At 39.5% G+C, this 27,173-nt stretch overlaps 1 protein-coding gene and 1 pseudogene across 1 annotated transcript in view; one reads left to right on the forward strand and one right to left on the reverse strand.

Moving 5' to 3' along the window:
* KCNH8 (potassium voltage-gated channel subfamily H member 8) overlaps nt 1-27,173 on the reverse strand; it is a 353,104-nt gene that overhangs the window by 168,050 nt on the left and 157,881 nt on the right. The gene's annotated exons all lie outside the window — the stretch shown is intronic.
* On the forward strand, nt 22,749-23,991 carry LOC105072596 (alpha-internexin pseudogene; annotated as a pseudogene).

Here is a 27,173-nt window from a genome sequence, read left to right on the forward strand (position 1 = left end):
AAATAAATAAATAAACCTAATTATTGCACTGCCTCCCCGGAAAAAAACAACAAAAAAGTTTTTAAAAAGAATAAAACAACCTAAAATTTAAATGAGGGAAACTCAACAATTTCAAAAAAATAAAAAATTAAAAAATTAAATGGTCCTGGGTTGGTGGTTCCTGAATGAAAAAGAAATCATAAATAGACTAGGGAGAAATTCATTAAAAAATGTGTGTGTATATATATACACACATATATATATATATACACACACACACACACATATATATGCAAAATATTCATGACAGCAAGATACATAATTTTCATATACAAATACATGAAATATACTTATATTTGCATGTATGACTAGAAACAAGCTAAATGTCCATAGACAAAAAAAAATGCATAAAAGGCACAGTCATGACATAGGATGCTAAAATTCTATTAAATTAGACTTACATGAAAATAAAAGGAAAATGAATGCAATAGTGCCTACCTGTTAGTATAGAAATATTTCAAAATAATGTTGAGTATGGAAGTAACAGAAGAGAGCTGACAACGTGACAATATCCTTCTATATTTACACATATGCAAACCTGAGTTATATATTGCCTAAGGAAATGTACATGCTGTAAAACTACCCATCATCTCATGACTACAACAAACGGCAAAGAGCATGGAAAATGCAGTCTCTAGCTGGGTCACGATGTCACTTGCTCAGTGGAATTAGTAAAATTCTATTTTGTAAACTGGATTGAGGCTGCACAGTAATTTCAATCATATTTTCATATTATGTGTATTTTTGAATGTAAAAAATATTTCACAACCAAAAAAGGACAAGACTAAAGTGGTACTGGACTACTGAACAGTGGGACTTGACCAACTTCTTTGGAGTAGGGGTGTCGTAGGGGGTGGGGTGTCAGTTGCTTAAGATGAAGGACTCAGGGTTAGAATCTGAAGGAGGAATAGTTGTAAATAAGATGAGGGGTAGCGGAGGGAAGAACATTTCCAATGTAACAGAAAGAAACAAATCTGACTCCGTATCAGATCTGTTCCTTTGGCTTTAACTCTGTGCCCTGTTTTCTAGGCTTAGTCTTGCTAGCTCTGCACTTTCTGTAAAACAATGTTGCCTGTAGCCTGAAATATATAGGACAGCCTATTCTCAAGGCTCTGACTTTTAAGGATATTAACACTTTTGCACTCATATAAAGATAACAAGTCACAGAATAGAAAATAACATTTGTTTTGTTAGAGAGTTTACAGGGGCACCATGACCTGACCCACGTGGACAGCTGCAAGAACAAAGGATTCCAAGAACAAAGAATCCCTACACCAAGAAGTTTGCAACAATCACACAACCCTTCCCATCTTTAGTATAAAAGAAGCCTGAATTCTGATTTGGATAAGATGGTTCTCCAGGACATTAGTCTGCCATCTTCTCGGTCTGCCAGCTTTCTGAATAAAGTCCCTGTTCATTGCCCCAACACCTCATCTCCCAATTTACTGTCCTGTTGTGCAGCGAGCATAACAAGTTTGGACTCGATAACACAAGAGCAAATAAAAGGTGTGAGGGCCTTGGTCAGAAAAGAGCTCAGAATCTTGGAAGAACTGAAGGGAGTTCTGGAGGGTCGGGATACAGAGAAGGGGATAAAGAGGGGTAATGAGGCAAAGTAGAGGGTGGGCAGAAGCACATGGAGCTTTCCCACACCCTCTGTGAGCTACACTGAGCTACAAACAAAGCTGAGGAGTGGGGGCTCTGGCTGGGCAGCTATGTGCCCCATTCAATCATGGCTGTGCATGAAAGAGTCTCTCAGACACAAAATGAACCTGCATGGTCACCTCCATCACTCTGCCCACGTATAAGAGAAAATCAAACAACAGTAAACGAGAAGGATATACAAGTGAAAGAAATAAATGAAGTAGAAAATAGAGTTTAAAAAATATCCAACCAATATGTAACTATAAACCACTGATGAAGGAAATTAAAGAAGACTTTAAAAAATGGGAAGATATCCCATGCTCTTGAATTGGAAGAATCAATATTGTTAAAATGGTCACACTGCCCAAGGCAACCTACAGATTTAATGCAATTTCTATCAAATTCCCCAGGACATATTTCACAGAACTAGAACAAAAAATAATAAAATTTATATGGAACCATCAAAGACCTAGAATTGCCAAAGCATTACTGAAGAGAAAGAAAGAGGCTGGAGGAATAACTCTCTCAGACTTCAGACAATACTATAGAGCTACAGTCATCAAGACAGCATGGTATTGGTACAAAAACAGACATATAGACCAATGGAACAGAATAGAGAGCACAGAAATGAGCCCAAAAACTTTTGGTCAACTAATCTTTGACAAAGGAAGCAAGAATATACAATGGAATAAAGACAGTCTCTTCAGCAAATGGTGTTGGGAAAACTGGACAGCAGCATATAAAGCAATGAAGCTAGAATACTCCCTTATACCATACACAAAAATAAACTCAAAATGGATCAAAGACTTAAACATAAGACAGGATACAATAAACCTCCTAGAAGAAAATACAGGCAAAACATTATCTGACACACATCTCAAAAATGTTCGCCTAGAACAGTGTACTCAAGCAATAGAAATAAAAGCAAGAATAAACAAATGGGACCCAATGAAACGTACAAGCTTCTGCACAGCAAAGGAAACCATAAGTAAAACAAAAAGACAACCCACAGAATGGGAGAAAATTTTTGCAAATGAAACCAACAAAGGCTTGATCTCCAGAATATATAAGCAGCTCATACGACTTAATAAGAAAAAAAACAAGCAACCATTAATCCAAAAATGGGCAGAAGACCTAAACAAGCAATTCTCCAAGGAAAACATACAAATAAATGATCAATAGGCACATGAAAAAATGCTCTATATCGCTAATTATCAAAGAAATGCAAATCAAAACTACAATGACGTATCACCTCACACCAGTCAGAATGGCCATCATTCAAAAATCCACAAATGACAAATGCTGGAGAGGCTGTGGAGAAAAGGGAACCCCCCTACACTGCTGGTGGGAATGCAGTTTGGTGCAGCCACTGTGGAAAACAGTATGGAGATTCCTCAAAAGACTAGGAATATACTTACCACATGACCCAGGAATCCCGCTCCTGGGCATATATCCAGAAGGAACCCTACTTCAGGATGACACCTGAACCCCAATGTTCATAGCAGCACTATTTGCAATAGCCAAGACATGGAAACAGCCAAAATGTCCATCAACAGATGACTGGATAAAGAAGATGTGGTATATTTATAGAATGGAATACTATTCAGCCATAAAAACTGACAACATAGCACCATTTGCAGCAACATGGATGTTCCTGGAGAATGTTATTCTAAGTAAAGTAAGCAAGAAAGAGAAAGAAAAATACCGTATGAAATCGGTCATATGTGGAATCCAAACAAATAAACAAAGCATAAATACAAAACAGAAATAGACTCATAGACATAGAATACAAACTTGTGGTTGCCCATAGGGCATGGGGTGGGAAGGGATAGACTGGGATTTCAAAATTGTAGAATAGATAAACAAGATTATACTGCATAGCACAGGGAAATATATACAAGATCTTATGGCAGCCCACAGAGAAAAAAATGTGACAATGAATATATATATGTTCATGTATAACCGAAAAATTATGCTCTACACTGGAATTTGACACAATATTGTAAAATGACTATAAATCAATAAAAATGTTAAAAAAAGAAAATATTTGATCAATAAAACTAAAGGAAGATAAAAGAATCAAATTTCCAGCAAATGTATTCAAGGGGAAAAAAAAGAGACAACACCAACAATGTTAAGAATTAAAAAAGGATAATACATTTAGAAGATCCTTAAAATTATGAGATTATGTTGTGCGAAATTATATCAGCATAATTTTCCAGATTAAATGAATACTTTGGGGTGGGTAGTTAATTACCAAGATAGGCCGTCAAAGTGGTAAAAACTTCAGTAGCCCAATCACGGTAGAAGAAGCAGAGAAAAAGACCACCACATCCACACTGCCTATCACTTGCACTAAAGCCTATTTGAGATGGTTCTAAATGTCAATGTTGCAAGTCTTAAAGGAACAAATGATTCTTCTAAAGCTTTGCAGAACAAAAAAGCCTGAAAATTTATGAATTCAATCTGTGAGTCTGGAAAACTCTGATACCAAAACTAGATGAGTATAATACAACAAGATAGCTACATACTACTTCAAACATACATGTAAAAATCCTAAACAATACATTAGTAAACTGAATATAGAAGTGCGTTAAAAGAAAATGTCCCATGCTTGTGTGGGATTTATGCCAAGGATGGTTCCATTTTAGGAAATCATAATTCAGCAGATTTAAAGAGAAGAAAGCCCATGTTACTATCTCGTAAGTACTGATTTTCTAACATAACTCGTAAGGGACAGACTGGGAGTTCGAAATTTGTAGATACTGACAGGCATATGTAGAATAGATCAACAAGACTATACTGTATAGCACAGGGAACTCTATACACGACCTTGTGGTAGCTCACGGTGAAAAAGAATGTGACAATGAATGTATGTTCATGTATAACTGAAAAATTGTGATCTACATTGGAAATTGACACATTATAAACTGACTATACTCAATAAAAAATGTAAAAAAAATTCTTGCTTTAAAAAAAAATTTTGTAATCAGCAAGCAATAGAAGGAAGAAATCTTTAACTTGATAGAGAATATCTATCAGTGACCAAGGGAAAACTCATGTTTAATGAGGTGACATTGGAAGCTTGACAGTTTTTACAATTTAAAAAATGACAAGATTTCCTCCCCAAAATGGAAAATAAAGCCGATGTAAGCTCATCATGGAAAATTTTGAAAATATAGAAAAATAACAAAATAAGGAATATCTGACTGTTTTCAATATCAACATTTCATGCATTTCCTTCCACATTTTTACTCCATTTATATTATTAACTCGGGGGAGGGTATAGCTCAGTGGCAGAGTGCATGCCTAGCATGCACAAGGTCCTGGGTTCAAGCCCCAGTACCTCCACTACATAAATAGATGAATAAACCTAATTACCCTCCCCCACAAAAAGTTAATTCAAAAAAATAATAAATAAATATTTAATATATTATTAACTCAATTGCAATTAATAAGTTATTCCTTGAATATTAAAAAAATACATGTATCTTTTACAAAGCTTAGAAATGTAAACAGTATAAAGCAGACAATGAATCTCTTTCATAATACCATCTCCCAGAAACAATTTAACATTTTGGTGAATTTATTTTTGGATTTTTGTTCTAGGCTTTCTCTTTTTTTTTTTCCCTCACATCATTGACTTCATATCAGGTAACTCATCTTAAATATAATTAACACAGAAATAATCACAGATTCTAGATAAGAAGAGAGCTGGAGGGAAAAATACCTGTCAAAATACATAGGACTGGACTCAGCTTTACTTGATTAAGAAAAGTATCTGTAACTCAGGTCATTCCATATGGATTTTATATACATCTATAATTATTTAAAAAACATGTAAAATTATTTTTTAAAGGTTGCAATGCAAATGGTCATTTGGCCACAAATTAAGCCTTGCTTTGGTGATGGGAAATGAAAGTGCTGAAAGATTCTGCTGGTGGGATGGTGGAGCCAGATGCCCCCTCAGTATGAAAAGGGTGAAGTCTGTAGTTGCTGGGACCTTGCCTGCCAGAGCCTCACCTCTCAGCCCTCAGTCCTCTATGGTACTGCCTTTGGCTAAAGGAAGTGATCTTGACTAAGATCATGCCTCTTTCCCAGAGCAGCCTGCTTTGGGTGGGTGATAGAAGGACCCCTGCCCAACTCTTAAGACCCCCCCACTAAACTTCCCTTTTAGCTGGTGGTATATTTGGAGTCAGCAAGATATATTGTTGCAAATGCACTGCTGCCCAACTTCTTCCTCAGCTCAGTCCTTTCTTTTCCTTGATCCTAAGAGGGCTCTCAAAGCTTCCTGCAATCTCCTTGTCAGAGCTGCTTCCCAGAGATCCTGACCTGCATGAACAATGTTGCACCTTAACCATTGTTCACAGGGTCTGAATAAACACAGCTACTTGGTGTTTAAGAGATGATTACTGTCTGAACTGTAGGATAAAGGATGCGCCCCAGGAAAAAATATTTACTATTTTTTATGATAAACAGAAGTGTCTAGAAGAGAAAGGAGAATGTAGTGCGTTATTACAGTGCCTGGTTTGCTCCAGGAACTAGAGTCCCTCTGGATTCATATATAACTGGTCCAAAACGGTTTAGGAAAGACACAAATGTGTAACTTCCACATTCTTAAATTTATAATTTTGAATCGTATCTATCTGTCTGGAATACATCTTCAAGTAGTTTTTTATTTTTTTCAAGAGATATCTATGGGTTATGCTTTTTATGGTTTTCCATAGACTGAAGTATGCAATTGTCTATCGTGACTTTGTTACTGAGAGTGTCACACAAGGCTGCCAATCTCTGGATCTGTCTGAGCAGTGGCGTGCCAGGACAGGGTGGTGGGAGCAGTCTAAACCAGATGTAGGCAATGAGGAGAAGTGTTGTCTGCAGAAAATGTAAAAACAATAACTAATCCAATTCCATTCCATTGGCTTTTTATTACTGCCATGTGCCAGTAATTTACATAATTTCAGTGACAAAACATTCCTCTTCAACCCCAAATCTTTGGTTGATCTTAATCCAAAACAATTGCTGTGGTTATTGCTCAATTTTAATCATCTCTGTACGTTTCAAAATTAGCACATTTATAGTACCATTACCGACCAGGAGAAAATATTCCCAAATCTTTTATCTGACAAGGGACTCATGCCTAGAATACGTAAGAACTCCTAAAACTCAACATTAAGAAAACTGAACAATCCAGTTAGAAAATGAACAAAACACAGGAAGAGATATTTCACTTGAGAGGATACCAGAATGGCAAATATTCACATGGGAACGTGTACAACATCACTAGTCATTAGGGAAATGCAAACTGAGAAATCACTACACACCAATTAAATAAGAGCTAAAAGGAAAAATAGTGACAATACCAAATGCTGCAAGGACAGAGAGAAACTAGGTGTTTCACACATTGCTGGTGAAAATGTAAAGGGGTACAGTCCCTCTGGAAAACAATTTGGCAATTTCTTGACAAACAACAACTAGATACATACTTAACCATCCAAACCAGCAACTGTATTCCTGGGCAGTTATCCCAGAGAAATGAAAACTTACGTCCACACAAAAACCTGTGCACAATTGTTCTTAGCAGCTTTATCTGTAATAGCCAAGAACAGGAAACAACACAAATGCCCTTCAATCAGGGAATGGTTCAATTAATTGTAGTATATCCATGCCATGGAATACCACTCAGGAATAAAAAGGAACAAACTATCAAAGGAACAAACTATCAATATAGATGCATAACTTGGATAGATCTATAGGACATCATATTCAGTAAAAGAAAAAAAAAAGCTAATCTCAAAAGGTTACATGTTATATGATTCCATTTACATAATATTTTCTAAATGTTGGATATGAACAACAGACTAGCATTGGTCACGGGTTAGCAATGGTAGAGGGTGGGGGGTATCACTATATAGGGAGAGCAGGAGGAAGACATTTGTTGTGATGAAATAATTATGTATCCCAATTATGGTGGCGGTCACACAAACCCACCCATGTGACAAAATGGCACAGAACTCTACACACAATGTGCCATTGCCAATTTCCTAGTTTTGATATGCTGTAATTATGTAAGATGTAACCACTAGGAACAATGTGGACCTTTCTCCCTCCTATCTTTAAAAATTCCCATGAATCTATAACTACTTCAAAACAGAAAGTCAAAGAAATTGTCAGGTTTTGCCTAGATTTTTTTAAACTGATTTTGAGTGCAGCATATTGAGGTCTTTTAAATGCTTTAAACACGTGAGAAATTGAGCACTGAAAGCTGGTTTTTCATGCTCAGTGATGCTGGCCTATTCCCAAGAGTTTGTGTCAATCTGGGAAAAGAATCTTCCCTCCAAACATGCTACTTCTGTTACACATTTGTTACACTGAGCCCATCTTGTCAGAATACAACACTTTACTATGGTGTGCCAGAAACTTCATTACAAAATACACAAATTTACACATCTATAAGGCAAAGGTGTGTATTTTTTAATCTGTTGCTCATACATTTCATGAGATACACGTGGTTTATGGTTACATTACTCATATTCAAAACGGAGCCTGCCACATAGCAAGTACTTAATTTTTCTAAATGAGCACATGAACAGGGTAAGTGAACACTTCCCTATCATGTATTTCGTATGGAATTAGGTACTTACATTTCTATTGATTATTGGGAATCAGGCTTGATGCTGTATTTATCAAATAATCAGTCACCATCATTGTCTTCATATTTTGTCTTTTTTAGCTCGTTTTTCAGAGAAACCCTCAAGGACCACTGTGCGTTAAGACTTGCATCTATATTTTACAGAGTCACATATATTTTATACCACTTATGATGTAAATATTTTTAGTTTATTTATTTGTTATGAAGTAAACATTTAATTGAGTATAGCATATATACTAAAACAATCCCAGACAAATCAAAAGTGTGCAGCTTGATTTCTGGTTGGTCTTGATCTTGAATATCTAAATCAGATAAAGATTATATATATTTATATGTTATATATATATTTATACACACATATATATATGGATATCCTACTGGTCTCCTTCTCTGTAGAACTGTCCTAGTACACCCATCACCTCACTTCAATAAGCATGAATCCATGTATAATCGTGTTTAGTTTCTTCCACTTTACTCCTTCAGATTTTTCTGAGCAACCTTCAGATTTTTCTGAGGCAAATTCAAGCCATCATATTTTAACAGAAGAGAACAAATCTGACTCCATATTAGATCTAATCCTTTGGCTCTAACCCTGTGCTGTTTCCTGGGCTTTCTCCTGCTGGTTCTGCACCTTTCATAAAAGAATGTTGCTTAGAGCCTGAAATACACCGGACAGCCCATTCTCAAGGCTCTGACCTTTAAGGATATGAACACTTTAACATTCATATAAAGATAACAAGTTGCAGAACAGAAAATAATGTTTGTTTGTTGAAGTTTACAGGGACACCATGATCTGACCCACGTGGACAGCTACAAGAACAAAGGATTCTAAGAACAAAGAATTCCTACACCAAGAAGTCTGCAACAACCAACCACACCCCTTCCCTTTTTTAATATAAAAGGAGCCTGAATTCTGACTTGGGGAAGGTGGTACTCCAGAACATTAGTCTGCCATTTTCTCAGTCTGCCGGCCTCCAAATACAGTCACTATTCTTTGCCCCACTCCTCACCTCCTGATTTCCTGGCCTGTCGTGTGACAAGCAGAACAAGTTTGGATTTGGTAACAATATCCATCTATCTATCTAAACTAATCTAGTCAGTTTATCTATCTACATATACATACACACACACATACACATATGATGAAAAAATTTTAAAACAGAATCACAATACCACATAACTTTATAACCACAGTATTTTAACATTATCAAATATCCAGTCTCTGAGGAACTATGGTTTTTCTTCAGCTGGGATCCTTAGACCCCCAGGGGTTACAAGAGGTGCTGTAGGGATGGAAATATGCTGAGTGCAGAACAGGAAGAAATCACCAGGTAATACACAAAGCCTGGAAGTCCCATTTCTGTATGTCTGTTTTATAAAATGGGTTTCTAACTGAGATTTTATTGAACGAAATGAAATGGAAATCACTAAATAAGTAATCTGTTTCAAACTGGGGGAAAAATATACACTAAGAGAAGTATACTGGATAATCCTTTACACAATTTCTGGCCTAAAAGACACGTTAACAGTGTTTAAAAATCGAGCTACTCATAACTTCGTACAGAGATAGGGGTAAGTCAGTTACTAATTGTAGCTAGAGTTAATTCATTTCCTTACTGGAGTAGGTGATATATTCACTTCAGTTGTTCTGTGTAAGGACTTTAAGAAACTGGGGGAAGTTTAGCAAGAATTGGCTGCAGAGACAAAAGGAGAATTGTTTTAGAATTCAAAGGCAGGACTTCAATTTCCTTTGAATAGACCCCTTATTGAGTCAGAAGAAATCAGAATAATGCCAGAGGATTATTACAGGAGCAGGTAGTTTTCCCCTGGGAGTGAGAAGCAGAACTATCTAAGATAAATTTTTAAAAGTCTGAGAGGTACAAGCAGCAAAACAGCAGGAAATAAAGTGAGAGATTAAGATAAACTAATATTAAGAATCTGAAAAGTATTAGTTATAATAGATTCTAGGTGTGAAGATCAAGATTAGTTTAACTTGCCATTAAAAAGCAAGTGCATAACTTACTACAACAAATTACAAAATGACTCAAGAATTATTTACTTTGATACTTGTCAGAGCAAATTTACATTTACCTGCTTTTAAATGTCAGAAATTATTATTATAGCTAGATAATGAATGCATGAGGTTTTATTGCAACATGCTTTCTACTTTTTTAATTAAAATTTTTCATAATAAAAATTTTTAAAAACAAACTAAAAGACATAAGAGTATGTGGTTATAATCTAAGTAGGTATCGAAACACTAGCCATTCTGAATCTTAGAAGTGACCACTCCCTATATTTGAAAATTAAAATCTGTAATTTTTAATATCAGAAAAAAATATTCACCAAACTGTTAACAGAGAAGGCAGAGAGGCAAATGGAAGAATAAATACTTCTTTTTTTTTTAAATCTATGCTTCTTAATAATACTGGTGGAAACACATTTTCAGAAAATATAGGAATGAAAATACTTTGATGAATGATTCTTTGAATCCTCTGAATTCATGAAAGTATCTTTCAGTCTTAAGTTCAAATAACTGGACCAAGGCTGGAATAGTTATCTTTTAATGAGCACCAACAATTTCACCGAGATAGTTGTATGTACACACATCAGAAGTAATGCACCAATCTGCCAGAGGACCATGTATTTCTGCTTTTCATTCCATTTCTTTCAGTTAAGTTGAGTGTTGCCAGTGAAGTAGAGAACAGACTGGGAGAAAACTTTTGGCTCCAGTTTATTGAGAATCATGATAAAGAATTTAATTCCTAAAAATATAACAAGTACTGTGATAGAAACAGAATTCTCTCATTCACTATTTTTTAAATGATGAGTCACATATTGGTTGGGAGTTTATTTTACGGAGATTATAATCACACAACATAATGCATGATTCAATCATGAGAATGTGCTTTCTTCAATATTACCCTCTCAAAAATTGCAATTGTTCAATTGTCCCCAATCATTCCCATTAGTTTCTATTTCCACCTGCCCCTCACAGGATTTATCAAGACATTGAATCATGCAGTTTTCTGGAATCTTTCATGGGTAATGTGGCCCTTAAAACAAGCTTTTAAAGCCTCCTTGGGTGTTCTGTAGAAGAATTCAAGTCAAAATGTTTGCACTGAAAGATGCCAAAGGTTTTGTTTGTTTGTACTTTTTTGTGGTGGGGAGGTGATTCGATTTATTTATTTATTTTATGAAGAGGTACTGGGGATTGAACCCAGGACCTTGTGCATGCTAAGCATGAGCTATATCCTCCCCCACTAAAGGTTTAGTTCTAGTTCTAGTGTGCAGAATCTGGAGTGAGCAATTGGGAGAAACATGGTGTAAAAGACCCCCAAAACCATTATGGAAAATAAAACTGATGGGAAAAAGAGTTCAGAAACATAAGATAGATTAAAACACAAAATTGCAAATATTAGACACCAGAAACGGTAGACAGAGTCGTCTTTTAGAAGAGAAAGGATTTCATGTGGATCTAGGAGCAGACAATGACGATGGATATTAGGCAAGAGGAAAATACGACCCAAGGCTTAGGGGTGGCAATAGCATGATAAATTCAGGGAAGGGTAAGGCAATCAGCTTAAGAGAATAGCAATTTTCAAAATGCTCTAAAAATCTGGAAGCATTTTTGGGAACTATCAGAGGGATAAGAACAAATGCATTTGATTATTATAAGCAACATTTAGAAAGTTTCAGAAATGTTTCTCTTCCAGAAAAAGGTAATAGAAAAACTGGGAGAGAGAGGGAGACATAGGGAGAAATAGAGGAATCAACATTTATTGAGCCTCTGTTACATTTCAGTTAACCATTGTGCATAAACTATAGTAATTTAAGACTCATATTAACCCCATCAGGTCAATTTTATCCTCTCAGCTTAGTATTTGAGAAGACTGAGGTAAGAGAGCTGATGGTCCTTGCTCACTGTCATACAACTAGGAATATATGGCTCTGGCATCCATTTGGAGGTCTACATGTCTCTAAAACCCATGCATTTTCCACTAAACATACTGCATTAAAGAGAATGATGACAATCATGTACCTCTTATAAAATGAGAAACCATTGATTCTACTGAAGCTGAAAGAAAAAAAAATATGAAAAAGGACTCATGAGGAGGAGATGGTGGAAAGCGGGGTGAAATGGAATGGCTTCCCGGAGCGTGGTGCACTGCAGGTACGGCCGCCAAACAATCCTCACATTCTCACCCATGCATGCCTCTCTCAAATCGTAGGGTTTGCTTCCTCTTGCCTTGCATTTGAGCTGGTCCTGGGGCTTTCTTTGACCAACAGACTATGGCAGCAGAGATGATGTGTGCTTCTGTATTTCCCTTCTTTGGATGCAGCCTCTGTGCAAATTAGCAGACTCAACTACTGAATAATAAAGAGTGACAGTAAGAGATAGAGATAGAGGAAGAGAAACAGGAAAAAGAGAGAGAGAGACCGAGACAACCCCCGGTGAGTCCACCCTCCTCACTGAGGGCACCAGATGTGTGAAGTCCTTTGGGATGCTCCAGCCCTGGCCTACTTCCAAGCTAACAGCAGCTACGCAAGTGGCTCCAGACACCACCACTTGGAACAAAAGAACCACACCAGCTACCCCAAAAGTCACAAGAAATAATAAACTGCTGTTGTTTTCAAGTTCTGGAGAAATCTGTTATGTAGCAAAGGCTGATGGATACACCTTGTTTTGGGATCCAGGAAGGGAGAAAACAAATCACCAGGAAAAGAGGAAAGACAGAGCAATAGGGTAGTGTTACCGTAGTCTCATCTTTGCTCAGATTCCTGAGCCCCCACCTGACATTAAAGAGTCCGTCTACTAAAACACGACTGCTCCCTGGAAGGGACACTCAGCTTCTTAGCAAGGATCAGCTGACAACCAACAGAGCACCAGCATACACCACAGGATAGAGGAAAAGGTTCCAGTTAGCCTGACCCAGAAAGAGGAGTGAAAAAGGTACCAGAGAGAATTTATGACCTTGCAGAGTGCTGGCCCTGCCACATCTAGTTAATACCACTGCCTCCACAACCACCACCAGTCATTAACTGCTTACTGTGACTACAACTGATGTTATACAAATGTTATCCAAACAACATCTGATTTATTTTTTTCTCTAATTCTTGTGGTCACGTTCTAAGGTGGGCACTCGCCCATTTTAATGATAGTGAAACTAAAGCTCAATACGTTTAAACAACTTGCCCAAGTCCTTGCAGTTTACAAGAGGCAGCATGACAGTATTTAGTTCTGCCCAATTCCAAAGCCTTTGTCTTATGCCTTTATCATTCATTTTCTCATAATTTATGTGCACTTTGTTCTTGAGGGCTGTCAAACCCCAAAATTTAAAAATGTGTTGGTAACTGACATTGAAAAATAATTAAGTCCTATAGGAAATTGGTCTGTATCTTAGAATTATAGAATATATTTTAAAAATTACTTAATATGAGAAACAAGTTTATAGGAATGCTAAAGGAGAAATCCAGTAAAGGTGAAAAAATAATTTTAAAAGGTTTGTCTTAATACTCTGTAGCAGTCACAGTTTTATCACAATGATGGTTGGGTGCTGGAAGGATCTGATACTTCTCTCACTGGTATTCCCCAATGTCCTCCATAAAAATCCCTTAGTGCCTTTCTGCTCTGGCAAAGCAAGGTCTTGGCCTTCCTTTGAGTCAGGGAAGGAATAGAACAGGGTATCTATGAGGAACTCAGGCCAGCAAGAAATAGCCAGGAATCAAAGTGCAGGGGTAAAGGAGGCAAAAGGAAGGGCAGAAAACGTATGCCAACTCCCTGTCTACAAGGTCAACAAATAGGTTCCACCTATTCATCTAGTTTTAAAGCATCTATGTATCCTTTGCCAGCCACTGAGCTATGGAGACAGAGATAAATAACTCACATTTCTTGACCTTAAGGAAAAGTAAGCAGTCTGATTTATCCAGACAAAAGGTGTGCTGGGAGGTTCGAAGGTGATCCAGCTAATTCACAGAGGTCCCAAGATAAGGCCCAATTCACTTTCCCTTCTGAGATGTAACTCCATCATTGCTGCTCTGCCTGCAACCTCTGGTTGAAGAACAGAGTCAATAATATGGTCCTGTTTATTACACACAGCGTGACACTGACAACGTGACAGAGAGAGTCTTTGGAAGGTTGCTTTCTGTCTAAGTGATCGGCTTCCTTCGAAAGCCAGGCATAACAATGCACAACTCAAAAATACACAAATTAATTGATTTCAACTCCAATACTCAACTAGCAAAGATGTGGTTTTGTTATTAATATGGTCCCTCTTCTATTTCTTAATGCTATATGTTATAGGGTGGTAGCTTGGCTGCTGTATACCAACGTTTCTTAACCAGAGGAGCTTTTGACAATGTCTGGAGACAGTTTGGGTTGTCAAAACCGGGGTGTGCTACTAGCAACTTGTGGATAGAGACCAGGAATGCTGCTAAAAATTCTGCAATACACAAGACGATCTTCCACCATAAACAATTACCTGAACCAAAATGTCAACAGTGCCAAGGTTGAGAAAACCACCTATATGTCATTTTTTATGTGAACTTTAAAACCTCCTTATATAATCCAATCACAAAATGATGCAACAAATCATACACAAAAGATGATTTATTCCTAAAGAAATTTTTAGGTTTATCTGTCTTTTTCAAAATAAGGAGAGTTGCACAGAAGCCAAATAACTTAAAATCAATAAATTACTTAATTTCTTTTAAATCTTTGGGTCACGCATTCATAATCAGGGTGACACTAAATATTCAGTTCAGGGACAGTCCCCTCTCAGTTGCTTCACATGTCTCCAGTTATGCCCGTGGATTCACCGTATAATGAACTTAAGCCTCTGACAACTTGAGAGTTTCTTTTGAAACAATTCTTACACACATGGGGGCAAACTGTAAGATAGTCTCTTGATTTTTTTGCCCTAAAATAAAAATGATAGCCTCTCACTCACTTGAATCCAAACTTTGAATCTGTAATAATCTCAGTAAAACCTAAGAGAAAAGGTCCTGGATTACTAGCCTTGATTTGATAATTCACTAATTAAATTAGTATTATAAAGATAATTCATTTAGGTCAGGAGACATTTGTTTAAGTGTGCAAAAGACCTATTTTCGAGGCATACTAAAGCATTCCAGGTGGGTCAACCAGGTGGCAAACCACCAACTACTAATACATACTCGTTTTTAGTCATGTATAATGGGTACCCAAATGATCTCCATATGTCAACATTCTACGGTTCTGCCTCTATTTACCATGTGTGAGGTGCCAGGCAGTGCCTCAGGGCCTGTAAGCTTTATGAGACAAGAGCTGGCAACAAATAGCCTCAGTTTATTCAAAGAAAATCTTGGATAGGAACGGTTTGTATAGCTATCACAGAGAGCACAGGCAAGATTTCCCTTTCTCAATACCTGGGCTGTACCTGCCGGTGTCCTGGGTTCCTAAAACTTGGCCTGTCTGACTCTACGGTCTCTCAAACCTCCTTGCACAAACCTGACTTTCCCTATCGTACCTCTTCAGTTAGAAATTGAACCAAAGAAATGGTCATTTCTTTAGCATTTCTGGCACTGACGCCTCATTCCCCAGTTTTAATACTGCACAATACTGTGCCGTGTCTGTTTAGGATTCTAGAACATGACCACTTCCAAGATCACGTGGAGGAGATTTTTTTCTTTCCTCTCTCTCCTCCAGACCAGAAACATGGTCCCCCTGATCTGAGCCCTGACCTACAATTCTGAAGGCCACTGACATTCCTGTGACAATTAAAGTATTACACAAGGTCTTAAGCACAACACCAACTTTATTAGTTCTTAACTAACACATGGTAAGTACTGAATTATAATGACCAAAATAAGACCCACGCTAATAAGACTTTGCAGAGTATCATGCCCAGTGATTAGAAGAGCCATAATTGGGAGCCAGATAGACAGATCTCCGATTCCAAAGCTATTTCCAGTATAAAACGACCTAGTGTTGGGAAAGGTGGTTAATTCATTCTCTAGATCAAGAATCTGCAAACTTCAGCCCACCGACCAGTCATCTTGTTTTTGTAAATAAAGTTTTATTGGAACAGGGCCACATCCATTTATTTACATATTGTCTATGACCGCTTTTTCGCTATAGTGAAAGAATAAAGTAGTTCAGATAGAGACTATCTGGCCCACAAAGCCTAAAATATTTACTATCAGGCCTTTACACAGAAAGTCTGCTGCTCCCTGATCCAGATCAAATGAGAGCAAATGAGAATGGGAATTTCAACTAACCATTTTCCCCAATACATTCCTATTTGAGAACTAACTTGCTGGAGAAGGAGAGTGTATAATGATCCAGCTTAATCAAAACTTTTAAAAATTAAACTTCACATAATTGATCCTAGGTTTCCGCATGTAGGTGGTTTAAAGGAGGGGGGAAAAGCACTCAGTGAGCACAAATGAAGTTCAAATATTTCCCAATTCTATTCATTTCACCATTATGTAACAGCAAACACTCCACAAAATGTAGGGTTTATGAGAATCAAGCCACTTAAGAATTGGTGTTGAAATGCAAACTCCCACTAAATTCAACACAGATACTAAGGTCTATTTTTGTCTTTCTCCTCCCTGAATAGGACCGTAAGTTAACCAGGGACCCTAGGAAACTTCATAGGACCATCTGCAATCTTATGTGTAACACTCCTCAGAAAGTGCTTCTTCCCTTAGCTACAGAGCTATCTACTGCTTTTTTTTTTCCAGTTGAATCTGTGGGAGCATCAGAAAAAAAAGAGTGTGCACTTCAATTTCAAGAACTTAGGCCAAAACAGGAGTTTTTTTCCTGGATATAATACTGCATTTGGCAAACACACTGAGCGTTCCCTTCCTCTGGCGAGCTCGGACTGAAGATGCAGAAAATAGGGTCACTGGTTCAATATCTCTAAAGATGGTCTGTGACCTGGCATACGACAAGCCTTCCTGACATGAATGATTATGGAATTATAGATCCTTGCCATTAAAAAGAAGCCTCAGAAATTATCTAGACTAATTGTGTTACACTGTAGCTGGAGAAACAGCAATTAGGAGAGGCAAATGCCCGGCCTAAGCTGACACTGCTAGCTAGTGGCAGAGATGGGGTCGGACTTGTGACTCCTGGGACCATTTTACTGTATTACAGAGTTAGCTAGCTGACCTGCCCCAGATAAGACTGTGAAATAGAGAAAAGCTCTCCTCAGACAACCAGAAATAGTCCCATGCCTTGACAGGACCCACCCACCACTGAATGAAGAATAGAAATCAACTCCTTAGCGTGACCTACAATTGGAGGCCTGAACTTCCTCTGTGTTCTCCACTCAAGGCAACCGCTCATATTGCTGGAGCTCTAGAACAGCTCACGGGCCAGCATGTCCTCAGAAGCCCAAGAAGCCAAGGACAATCCTGGAGAAAAAGTGTCCTCAGGAAAACCTGGGCACCAGAACTCATCCAGTCCCAAAAGAACAGGGATCTGGAATAAGAAGAAGGAGGCCCCATCCTGACTACTAAAGGTAGTCTTGAGCTGATTCCAGCCAATGGCCATGTGTCTTTTCACAGAAGCTGAGGCTAGAAGGGAACTTATGGAACATCTTACCCAGTTTCAATTGTATGGCCCAGAAAAGTGGTGAAGAAGCAAGCTCCTTGAGCTCATTTTAATACTGCACAAAACCTAGGAGGAGTCATTTTTATTCATCCTGGTACCCCCAAGAGCCGTATTTCTATCATACTCTCCTAACCTAGACTTTATCTAGAGTAATATTTGTGCTGATATCACAAAACCAGGAGCTCTGATTAGCTGCTGATGACATCAGAAGGATTTCCATGAAGTGATGGATTATGCACAAACATGCCAAATAGTCATCGTTCCCATTCTTTTTAATAAGATGAATGTAAGGGGAAGGGATAGATATGTGGCATATTCAGAGTATGTAAGAGGAAACTCCAGCCCAAGCCTGGGAGAGAATTAAACGCCAACCCGAGGGTCCGTAACTTGCCAAGTTTCCCACCCCTAAGGCAGTGTCCCTTCCACTATGGTGTGTTATATCAGTTAGAATCTGCTACAGCAAACCGGTCACGAAGCCCTGCTTCCCTCAAGTTCTGAATAACAAGAAAAAGTAGAGGGGATAGAGATCGAAGTCATTTATTTCTTTTTATGCCATAGATTTATCTATAGACACTCACACTGCTGGAATGTATGACTTCAAATAAAGAAGTGAAAGTTTAACGCACAGTAAAGTTAACCTAAGTCTGTATGTAATTTGAAGTACACTGAGCAAGAATTCTGGTTTAGCATAGATTCAGCTGACTTCCAAAATGAGTCAATTAATATCATACAATAGCTAAGTGCAAAACACCGCAGAAGAATTTGAAAAAGTCAGTCCTTATGTCTAAAAATTCACCTTTTTATCTAGAAGAATAAATCTACCCTATACAGTTGAGATGCTTTTTGCAGAAACTGACAAAAAAAAAATCCCACTCAAATTGGCTGAAGAGGGAGAAAAAAAAATTTGGTCCAGGCTCTGAGTTAACTCCATTCTCAGAAAGGTTCTAAGAATTTCTGCCATCTCAGTTTCAACTTTAGCCAGAAAGGACGTACGCCTGCATCTCATGTCTCCTTGGCTCTGGTGGGTTTGTGTGTCTAACCCTGGATTAATTTCTGCATCAGGGGTGTACAGCCCTGGTTGGCCAGGCATGAGTCAGACATACCTGGAGTCTGGGAGGGATGGATAAAGTTCCATCAGAACTATGGTCTGGGAGTGGAGAAAGAGGAGATCCCCTTTTCTCAAATATGTTACCCAGAGTAGGGCCAATACATCAACGATGGCCAGGAGACAAAAAATGCCCATGAAAACACACACAGTAAAAATGATTAAAAATGTATCTCCCTTGCAAAGTAGGACAAATGAAAGGCACAAGTGCAGAGCGGTTAATAGTGTGGGCTCTGGAACCAACCTGCACAGGTTCCAAACCTCATTCCACCACTTGTTAACTGTGTGAGCTTAGGCAGGTTACTTACCCTTCTTGGGCTTTAATGTATCCACCTCTAAAAATAGAGATGATAATAATATCTACTCAAAAGTATTCTGTGATAATTAAATAAGATAAAACCTATAAGTGCTTAGAACAATCCCTGGCACGTGGTAACCACTCAATCTGTGCTAAGTGTCATGATTATGAGTATTATTGTATATGAGAGGCAAACATGATGAGTTTTATAAAATCTCAGAGGAGGGAGAGACACTTACAAAGGATTAAGGATGTGCTGCACTGTGGACCTGCACTGAACAGGGAAGACTGGGTCATTGTCGTAGTAGAAGGGTGAGGAGATGACACCAGGCCCATGGGTAAGGATGGCAAAGAGCAGAAGTCACAGTAGACCAACCCATCTGACTAGAGTGCAGAGTGAAACTGTAACCAGGTCTTCACTGCCAAGATTTTTTCAAAAACGCTGGGCGTAGGTTAATCTGCCGGGTTGTGCTCCTCCTAAAATGGAACTGAAAAAAAACTATTGCTTTCAGTTTGGATTTACTGGTCTTGTATTGTGAAACAATTCTGTATCTTCTTCTGTTTTATTCAAGCCATCCACTAAGAAAAATTTTATATGTCAACATCCTTATATGATTTTTGTGACACACTCATAAAATTACTCTATTAATTAACAGACTGAAACTTAAAAACCTTTGAACTCGAGAACAGCAATCTACCTTGCCAATATGGATGTGTTGATCTAAGGGTTATTATTCTGTTTTCAAAAAGCCATTACCCTACTGATGGGTCTCATCTCCTCCAGACCTGCTAATCCCTTTCTCATAGCCCCTCCCCGGAGACCTCCTAAAAGCAATGCTGAGACTACGCTGGCACCTTGATCTCAGACTCCGCAGCCCCCAGAACCACGAGAAATATGTGTCTGCTGCTTAAGGTGCCAGACTATGGTGTTTCGCTACAGCAACCCAAGCATCCTAAGACAGGACTCATTGGGATTAAAACATTTTTTATTGATTCTTTGATCATTTGAATATTTCAGCGGCAGTGGAACTGAATTTCATGTGACATTCTAGATTTCACTCAACTATAAACATTATGATGGTCCCACGAAGTTTTATTTTGTTGAGCTGAAATATCCTTCTTCCCAAAGGTAACTGATTAGATTCCAATCAGGCAATAGGACTCCTCAGGACTTAGGTCAGGTCAGGGGGAAGTCCACCTAAGGCTGTTTTGCACAGATTAGCTACAGGTCTGCTGGTATTGTAACAGAAAAGAACAAGTCTGACTCCATATTAGATCTGTTCCTTTGGCTGTAACCCTGTGCTCTGTTTCCTGGGCTTAGTCTTGCCGGTTCTACACCTTTTGTAAAAGACTGTTGCCTAGAGCCTGTTGCCTTGTCCTGAAACAGGACAGCCCATTCTCAAGGCTCTGACCTTTAAGGGTATTAACACTTTCCCATTCATATAAGGAAAAAAAAGCTGCAAAATAGAAAATAACATTTGTTTTGTTAGAAGTTTACTGGGACACCATGACCTGATCCACACAGACAGCTGAAAGAATAAAGGATTCTGACACCAAGAATTTTGCACCAACCAACCACACCCCCCTCTCCTTTTAGTACAAAAGAAGCCTCAATTCTAAGTCCAAGAAGATGGTTCTCCAGGACATTAGTCTGCCATCTTCTCGATCGGCCAGCTTTCTGAATAAAGTCGTTATTCTTTGCCCTAACATCTCCTCTCCCAATGTACTGGCCTGTCATGTGGTGGGCAGAATGAGTTTGGACTCATTAATAGTGTTAAGATATAAAGTCTAATTATCATTTGAAAAAAATTGAGGGAAAATTCCCTGTCTAATGTCTTAGAGAACCTCTAAGCTTTGCAGGATAGCCCTACTAATTGTGGAAACAATTTTTTTTTTAATTGAGGAAACACTTGGAAAATGGACCTTTATGTTGATCGTTGAAGGACACAGGTGATCTATAATATTTAATACTCAAAATGATATCACATCTCCTGACAGGTAGCCTGAATCAAGTGAGCCATGTACTGACACCTTGCACATTTCTTCACTTTATAGGTAAGAATGATGGGCCACGAGTCCAGCCCTGGGGCTACTGGTCCCGTGCTCTGGCCACCATCTAATCTGCATGCATATTTGCCATGCTTTTGCTCATTCTTCCAAACGAAGTGTTTCCTTTTGGCTTTGAAGTCAGACCTGGGATGGATCCTTAGACACTCACTACCTGCAGGGCCTTACAACAGGCTTAGATGGGAGACGGCTGGCGAAAACACCTATCATCCTGCCTCCTGGCACATAGTTAAGTGTTCAACACCCACTCTTTCCCTGCAGAGAACTCCTGGTTCCATTAAGACAGTTGAATCTTTGCTCCCTTACTCTTCTTCATATACGGCCACTTTTGAATGCTGTTCTTCCCTTTGAGTAATGTGTTGTTTTTCCTAATATGATGAGCCATCTCATCAACTGAAGTATCTCACAGAGATAAAAGGGAAGTGTTTATTGTTTCTTTTTATGTTTTTCCTAAGATTTCAAGAAATTTATCACTCATTAAAAAATTAGAGCAGATTTACATGAGTGCTGATGGAACCCAAGGTGGATTAATAATTTCTTGGTGACGCTAATGGTTAATTAGGCATGCATATTTGTACTAGAAAAGAAAAAAATCTGACTCCATATTAGATCTGTTCCTTTGGTTTTAACCTTCTGCCTTGTTTTCTAGGCTGAGTCTTGCTAGCTCTGCACTTTTTATAAAACAGTGTTGCCTATAGCCTGAAATACACAGGATAGCCTATTCTCAAGGCTCTGATCTTTAAGGATATTAACGGTTCTGCATTCACATAAAGATAACAAGCTGCAGAATAGAAAATAACCTTTGTTTTGTTGGAGGTTTTACAGTGGCACCATGACCTGACCCACGTGGACAGCTGCAAGGACAAAGGATTCCAAGAACAAAGAATTCTTACACCAACAAGTATGCAACAATCAACCACATCCCCTCCCCTTTTTAGTATAAAAAGAGCCTGAATCCTAAGTCCAAGAAGATGGTTCTCAAGGACACCAGTCTGCCATCTTCTTGGTCTTCCGGTTTTCTGAATAAAGTCTCTGTTCCTTGCCCCAACACCTCGTCTCCAGATTTATTGGCCTGTCGTGCCATGAGCAGAATGAGTTTGGCTCGATAACATATCCTTTTTCAAAAAAATTATCAATCAGGCCTCGCCCAACGCATCTCTCCTCTCAGCGGCAGCCGCTCTCCCGGCCTTGAACCGGCTCTGTGAGATTAGGGTCCAAACGCTAACTATGCGGCACCTCCTCCTACCTCAAGGTGTTGGGAGACAGCTCACACCAGTCCTCGTGCCCTTCCGAGGCCTGAGGCGCGGGCAGCTTGTGCTCGCAGTCGCTGTCCGCTGCAATGTGACCTCCTCCTCCCGACTTGTCCCTTGGCCAGGGCCTGGCCTACCTTGGTCTCCGGCGTCCGACGGGCTGGACCCGAGTCAGGCGTCGGAGAGCACACACGAGGACAAAAGCTTGTGCACCAACGAGAAGAAGCCACTGCAGGGCCTCAACCACAGCTTCCCCGCGTTCACAGAGAAGAGGCACCAGCGGGAGACGCAGAACCCCGCGCCTGCGCGTTGGCGACCTGCGCACGCAGCTGGAGGAAGCGAGCTCGGCGCACGCGCAGGCCCCGCTGGAGCGCGACAGGCTGGCAGTTAGGGCGCAGTGATTGCAGGCGCGCTGCCTGGAGGAGAGAGATCGGCGCGCAGGCGCAGCAACGCGACATGGACGGTGCTATGGATCTGGAGAAGAAGGTGGAGCCACTGCTGGACGAGCTGGCCTTGGTGCGTGCTGTGCACGACGAGGAGGTGGCCCAGCTTCTGGCCACGCTGCCGGCCTCATCGCAGGCCGCGGCCGAGGTGAACGTGGCTGTGGCCAAACCAGACCTGAGTTCGGCGCTGCGGGAGAGCCACGCCCAGGATGAGTCCCTGGCCGCCAAGAACCTGCAGTCAGCGGAGGTTTGGTACAAGGCCAAGTTTGCCAACCTGAACGAGCAGGCGGCGCGCAGCACTGAGGCCATCCGGCCCAGCAGCGGGGAGATGCACCAGTACCGGCGCCGGCTGCAGGCACGCACCATCGAGTTCCAGGGGCTGCGTGGGGCCAACGAGCCCCTGGAGAGGCAGATCCTGGAGCTGGAAGAGCAGCACAGTGCCGAGGTGGCTGGCTACCAGAAGAACATTGGGCAGCTGGAGAATGATCTGAGGTACACCATGAGTGAGATGGAACGCCACCTTAGGGAATACCGGGACCTGCTCAGTGTCAAAATGGCGCTTGACATTGAGCTAGCATCTTTCAGGAAACTGCTGGAAGGTGAACAGACACGTTTCAGCACCAGTGGATCAAGCATTTAAGGGCTGAATCCACTTCCCAATCCAAGGTATCTGCTCCTATCTAGAATCCTCAGCTCTACCACCAACAAAGTCTCATCCACTGGGCGGTCTCTTAAGAAAGAGGAGAAGGAAAAGGAGGCTTCTAAGGTAGCCTCTAGGAAAACCACCCAGACAGAGTAAAGTTTTAAAGAAATATTGGAGGAGACAGTAATATCTACTAAGAAAACCGAGAAATCAAATAAAGGAGAAAGTACCATTTCAAGCCCAAAAATATAGTTCTGTTACTTAAAAAAAGCCAATGCTTAAGAGGGGGTAATATACATTTGACTTGTTAAACAGCGTATTCCTGATCCAAAACACCAGTCACCACTATACAGTGTCTTCAAGACTTCAGTCTCATATTTAGCATTAAATACTTTCTCTAATAAGAAAACCACACCTTAGATTGGAGCAAACTGCAGTCCTAGAGCAATCACAGAGGAGTTATCTAAGAATTCAGCTTTCTGACCTAACACTCAGGCTAGATGATTCAGATACAGAGGAAATACAAACTAAGGTGCTAAATCTGTGATCATCATCACTTTGCTATGAGCTGAAATTAAAACCTGTATTCATTCACTATACCCAGCCACTACCCTGCTATATAATCTCACCCTAGATACCTAAAACATAAGCTCACTGCCAAAGATAAGCCCACAGTTCACAGCCAACACCACGCTGGTAGAGCTGTTTCACACAGGATAGGTGTTTGTGTAATGAATACTTGTCCTCTCACCACCCTCAATCCCATATAACCTTTCCTCCCATTCAGAAAAAGGCTAGTGTAATATTCATCCCTTTTAAATACATTTAGGTTCTTCTCCAAAGAACTTGTCTCCCTTAGGTCTCTTAGTCTCTGCTCAGTAGGTAGAATTAGATGCATGTTAACCATTTCTATGATTGTAATAACTTCTCCCCGCCCATTTCATATCCTAATTCTGTAGTTTAAAAAGGGGCAGTGATACGTTTCAAGGGTTGCCCCCCAACAAATAAAATAATGAAAAGCATCTCTAGATTTTAGTCTCTCAGCTTATTCAAGTCCATTTAATTAGGAGAAAGGAATACTTTATTAAGAATGTAGCTTTTCATCTTAAGTTTGGAAGCACAGTCATAGTTGATCCCAAACCATGATTAAGCTGATCTTAGATATAATAGTATAATCTAGAAGAGGTGGGTATTTGTATGAAGGGGGAAACCCAAGGCCTCATTTATCTGTGTCAGTTCATTTGCGGTGGTAGCGAATTAGCTGTTTCATGCCCTTGCCCTTAGACAAATCCACATACTCCCCTTCCCACTAGTCCAGGTCCTAAAGAGGCCTTGTTTTCACTCCTATGCCTTTTAAGAGTGTTAGGTGTAGAATGTGTTATCACCAGGACACAGTGGTACTGCCCCAAAGGAAAAGAAGTCACTTTTGAGCAATCAACACCATCAGCAAGTACGAAAAAGAAACCTTTCTCTTTTCTAAGAGTTTTGACCTGCGGTTTTCCTACTGCTGCACGGTTGGTGGGGTCTCCCTTCCCTGCTGGAAAGGAAGAGACAGATCAGAGAAGGGCACACAGGCTCCTGCTCACATGCAAAGAAGTAGGTTCTGGAGAGTCCAGTTTTCATCCGCCCTGCAGTGTAGCAGCTGCGTTGCCCGGTCTTCCAGGTGCGCCCAGTTTGATGCAGGATTTGGTTCTCTGCCAGAGTCACTTCCACCAGATCTAATGAGTTACTATGTTTCTGTCATATCTCTCCACTAAGAGTTCCGTGCTGATGAGGATGTGATGCTTTTACTGAGCTTTCCTATCCTAGTACCTGCTTCAACTGTTCAAGGAACTTGAAAGAATAGTTTTGTCTTCTTCCTTTCCCTTACTCCATCCCTGTCTTTACTCCCCACACTTACTGTAAAACATCAGTAAAATAAGAATTAACAGTCACATGAATTCCATCAAAAAAAATCAATCGCTTATATTTGAAATCTTAAAAAAAAAATGATATAAATGAACTTACTTACAAAACAAATAGACATACATACATAGAAAACAAACTTACGGTTACCAAAGGGGAAAAGGGGGGCGAGGAATAAATTAGGAGTTTGAGATTAATATACACACACTACTATATATAAAATAGATAACCAACGAGAACCTACAGTCTAGCACAGGGAACTATACTCAGTATCTTGTAATAACCTATAATGGAAAAGAATCTCAAGAAGAATATATATAGATACACATATTTATGTATATCGCTGAGTCACTTTACACCTAAAACTAACACAACACTGTAAGTCAACTATACTTCAATTTAAAAATAAATAAATAATAAATACATCAAATGCATATGGCTGTACATAACCCAGAAGTTCTTAGAAAACCAGAAGTTCTTAGATCCTCTCCTCCCATTTTTTTTTTCCTGCGCCAGAAACAAAATATTTCCAGTCTTTTGGCCATTTCATTTTCAGTAATCACCTCCTTACAAATAACATGTCTATATTGTCACTTCCTTGATTTTCCAGTTCTAGGCACTATTGACTTGTTTCTCGCTGTAACAGGTGAGAATTCCGTTCGCTGTGATAGGGAGTTCACGCACTACTTGTGGCGACAGCTTGCCCATAATGATTGGTCAGTGTGTGTCCAGGCCCCGCCCCCAACTCAGAAAGGCCATCCCAGCTGGAAAGGTTTCTCGCTGCTCTTTTAGGACCCAAAGCCTTCTGCTCAGTCCTGCTTGCTTGCTTTCCTGCACAGATGTTGATCCCACTGATACTTGCTTCCCACAGAACTTGGATAGTTTGGGAAAGGAAGTTGTCTGGTTGCACATATTAGGGGAGGAAATCTGAATCTAGTTGCTTCTTAAAAATACTTTCAAATTATCTTTCTGGGTTCAGCTTTACCATCATTGTCACTTTCAGAGGCATCTATTCTTAAGCTTTTGGAAGGTTCTGTAGTGGAAATTGCCTTGTTTCTTCGCTTTTTCCACTGCTGGTTAGGGTTTAGTTTTCTTAGATCCAATTAAGTCAGTTCACACATCGATTCTGTTGCTGTCATCTTTCCTGTTATCTGTGACCTGCGGGTTTATGTCTTTAAAACAATCTCTTCACTGCTGTTTCAGTGATACTTTTGGAAATGTATGCATTTAATCTGCCAGTGTCTTGACATAGACTTCACTCTGCGTCTAGAACTTCTGACGTTTTTATTTGCAAGCCATATTGTACGGAAAATAGAAACACTTCATCATTAAAGCTTTCTGGTTGCACTTATTCAGGAGAGTGAGTCAAAAAGGGATTGTGTGTCTTGAAATTTGATATATTCTTGAGGAAGTAAGTGATGGGAAACTCTCAGATTGAGGTTCAGTATGGAAGGAGTTATTACAGGATTTGCAATTACAAGATGATATAAATGACTGAATGTAGATCAAAATAACAGACATTATCTCAA

This window comes from Camelus bactrianus, chromosome 1 (genome assembly GCF_048773025.1).
Source record: "Camelus bactrianus isolate YW-2024 breed Bactrian camel chromosome 1, ASM4877302v1, whole genome shotgun sequence".
Taxonomy (NCBI): Eukaryota; Metazoa; Chordata; class Mammalia; order Artiodactyla; family Camelidae; genus Camelus; species Camelus bactrianus.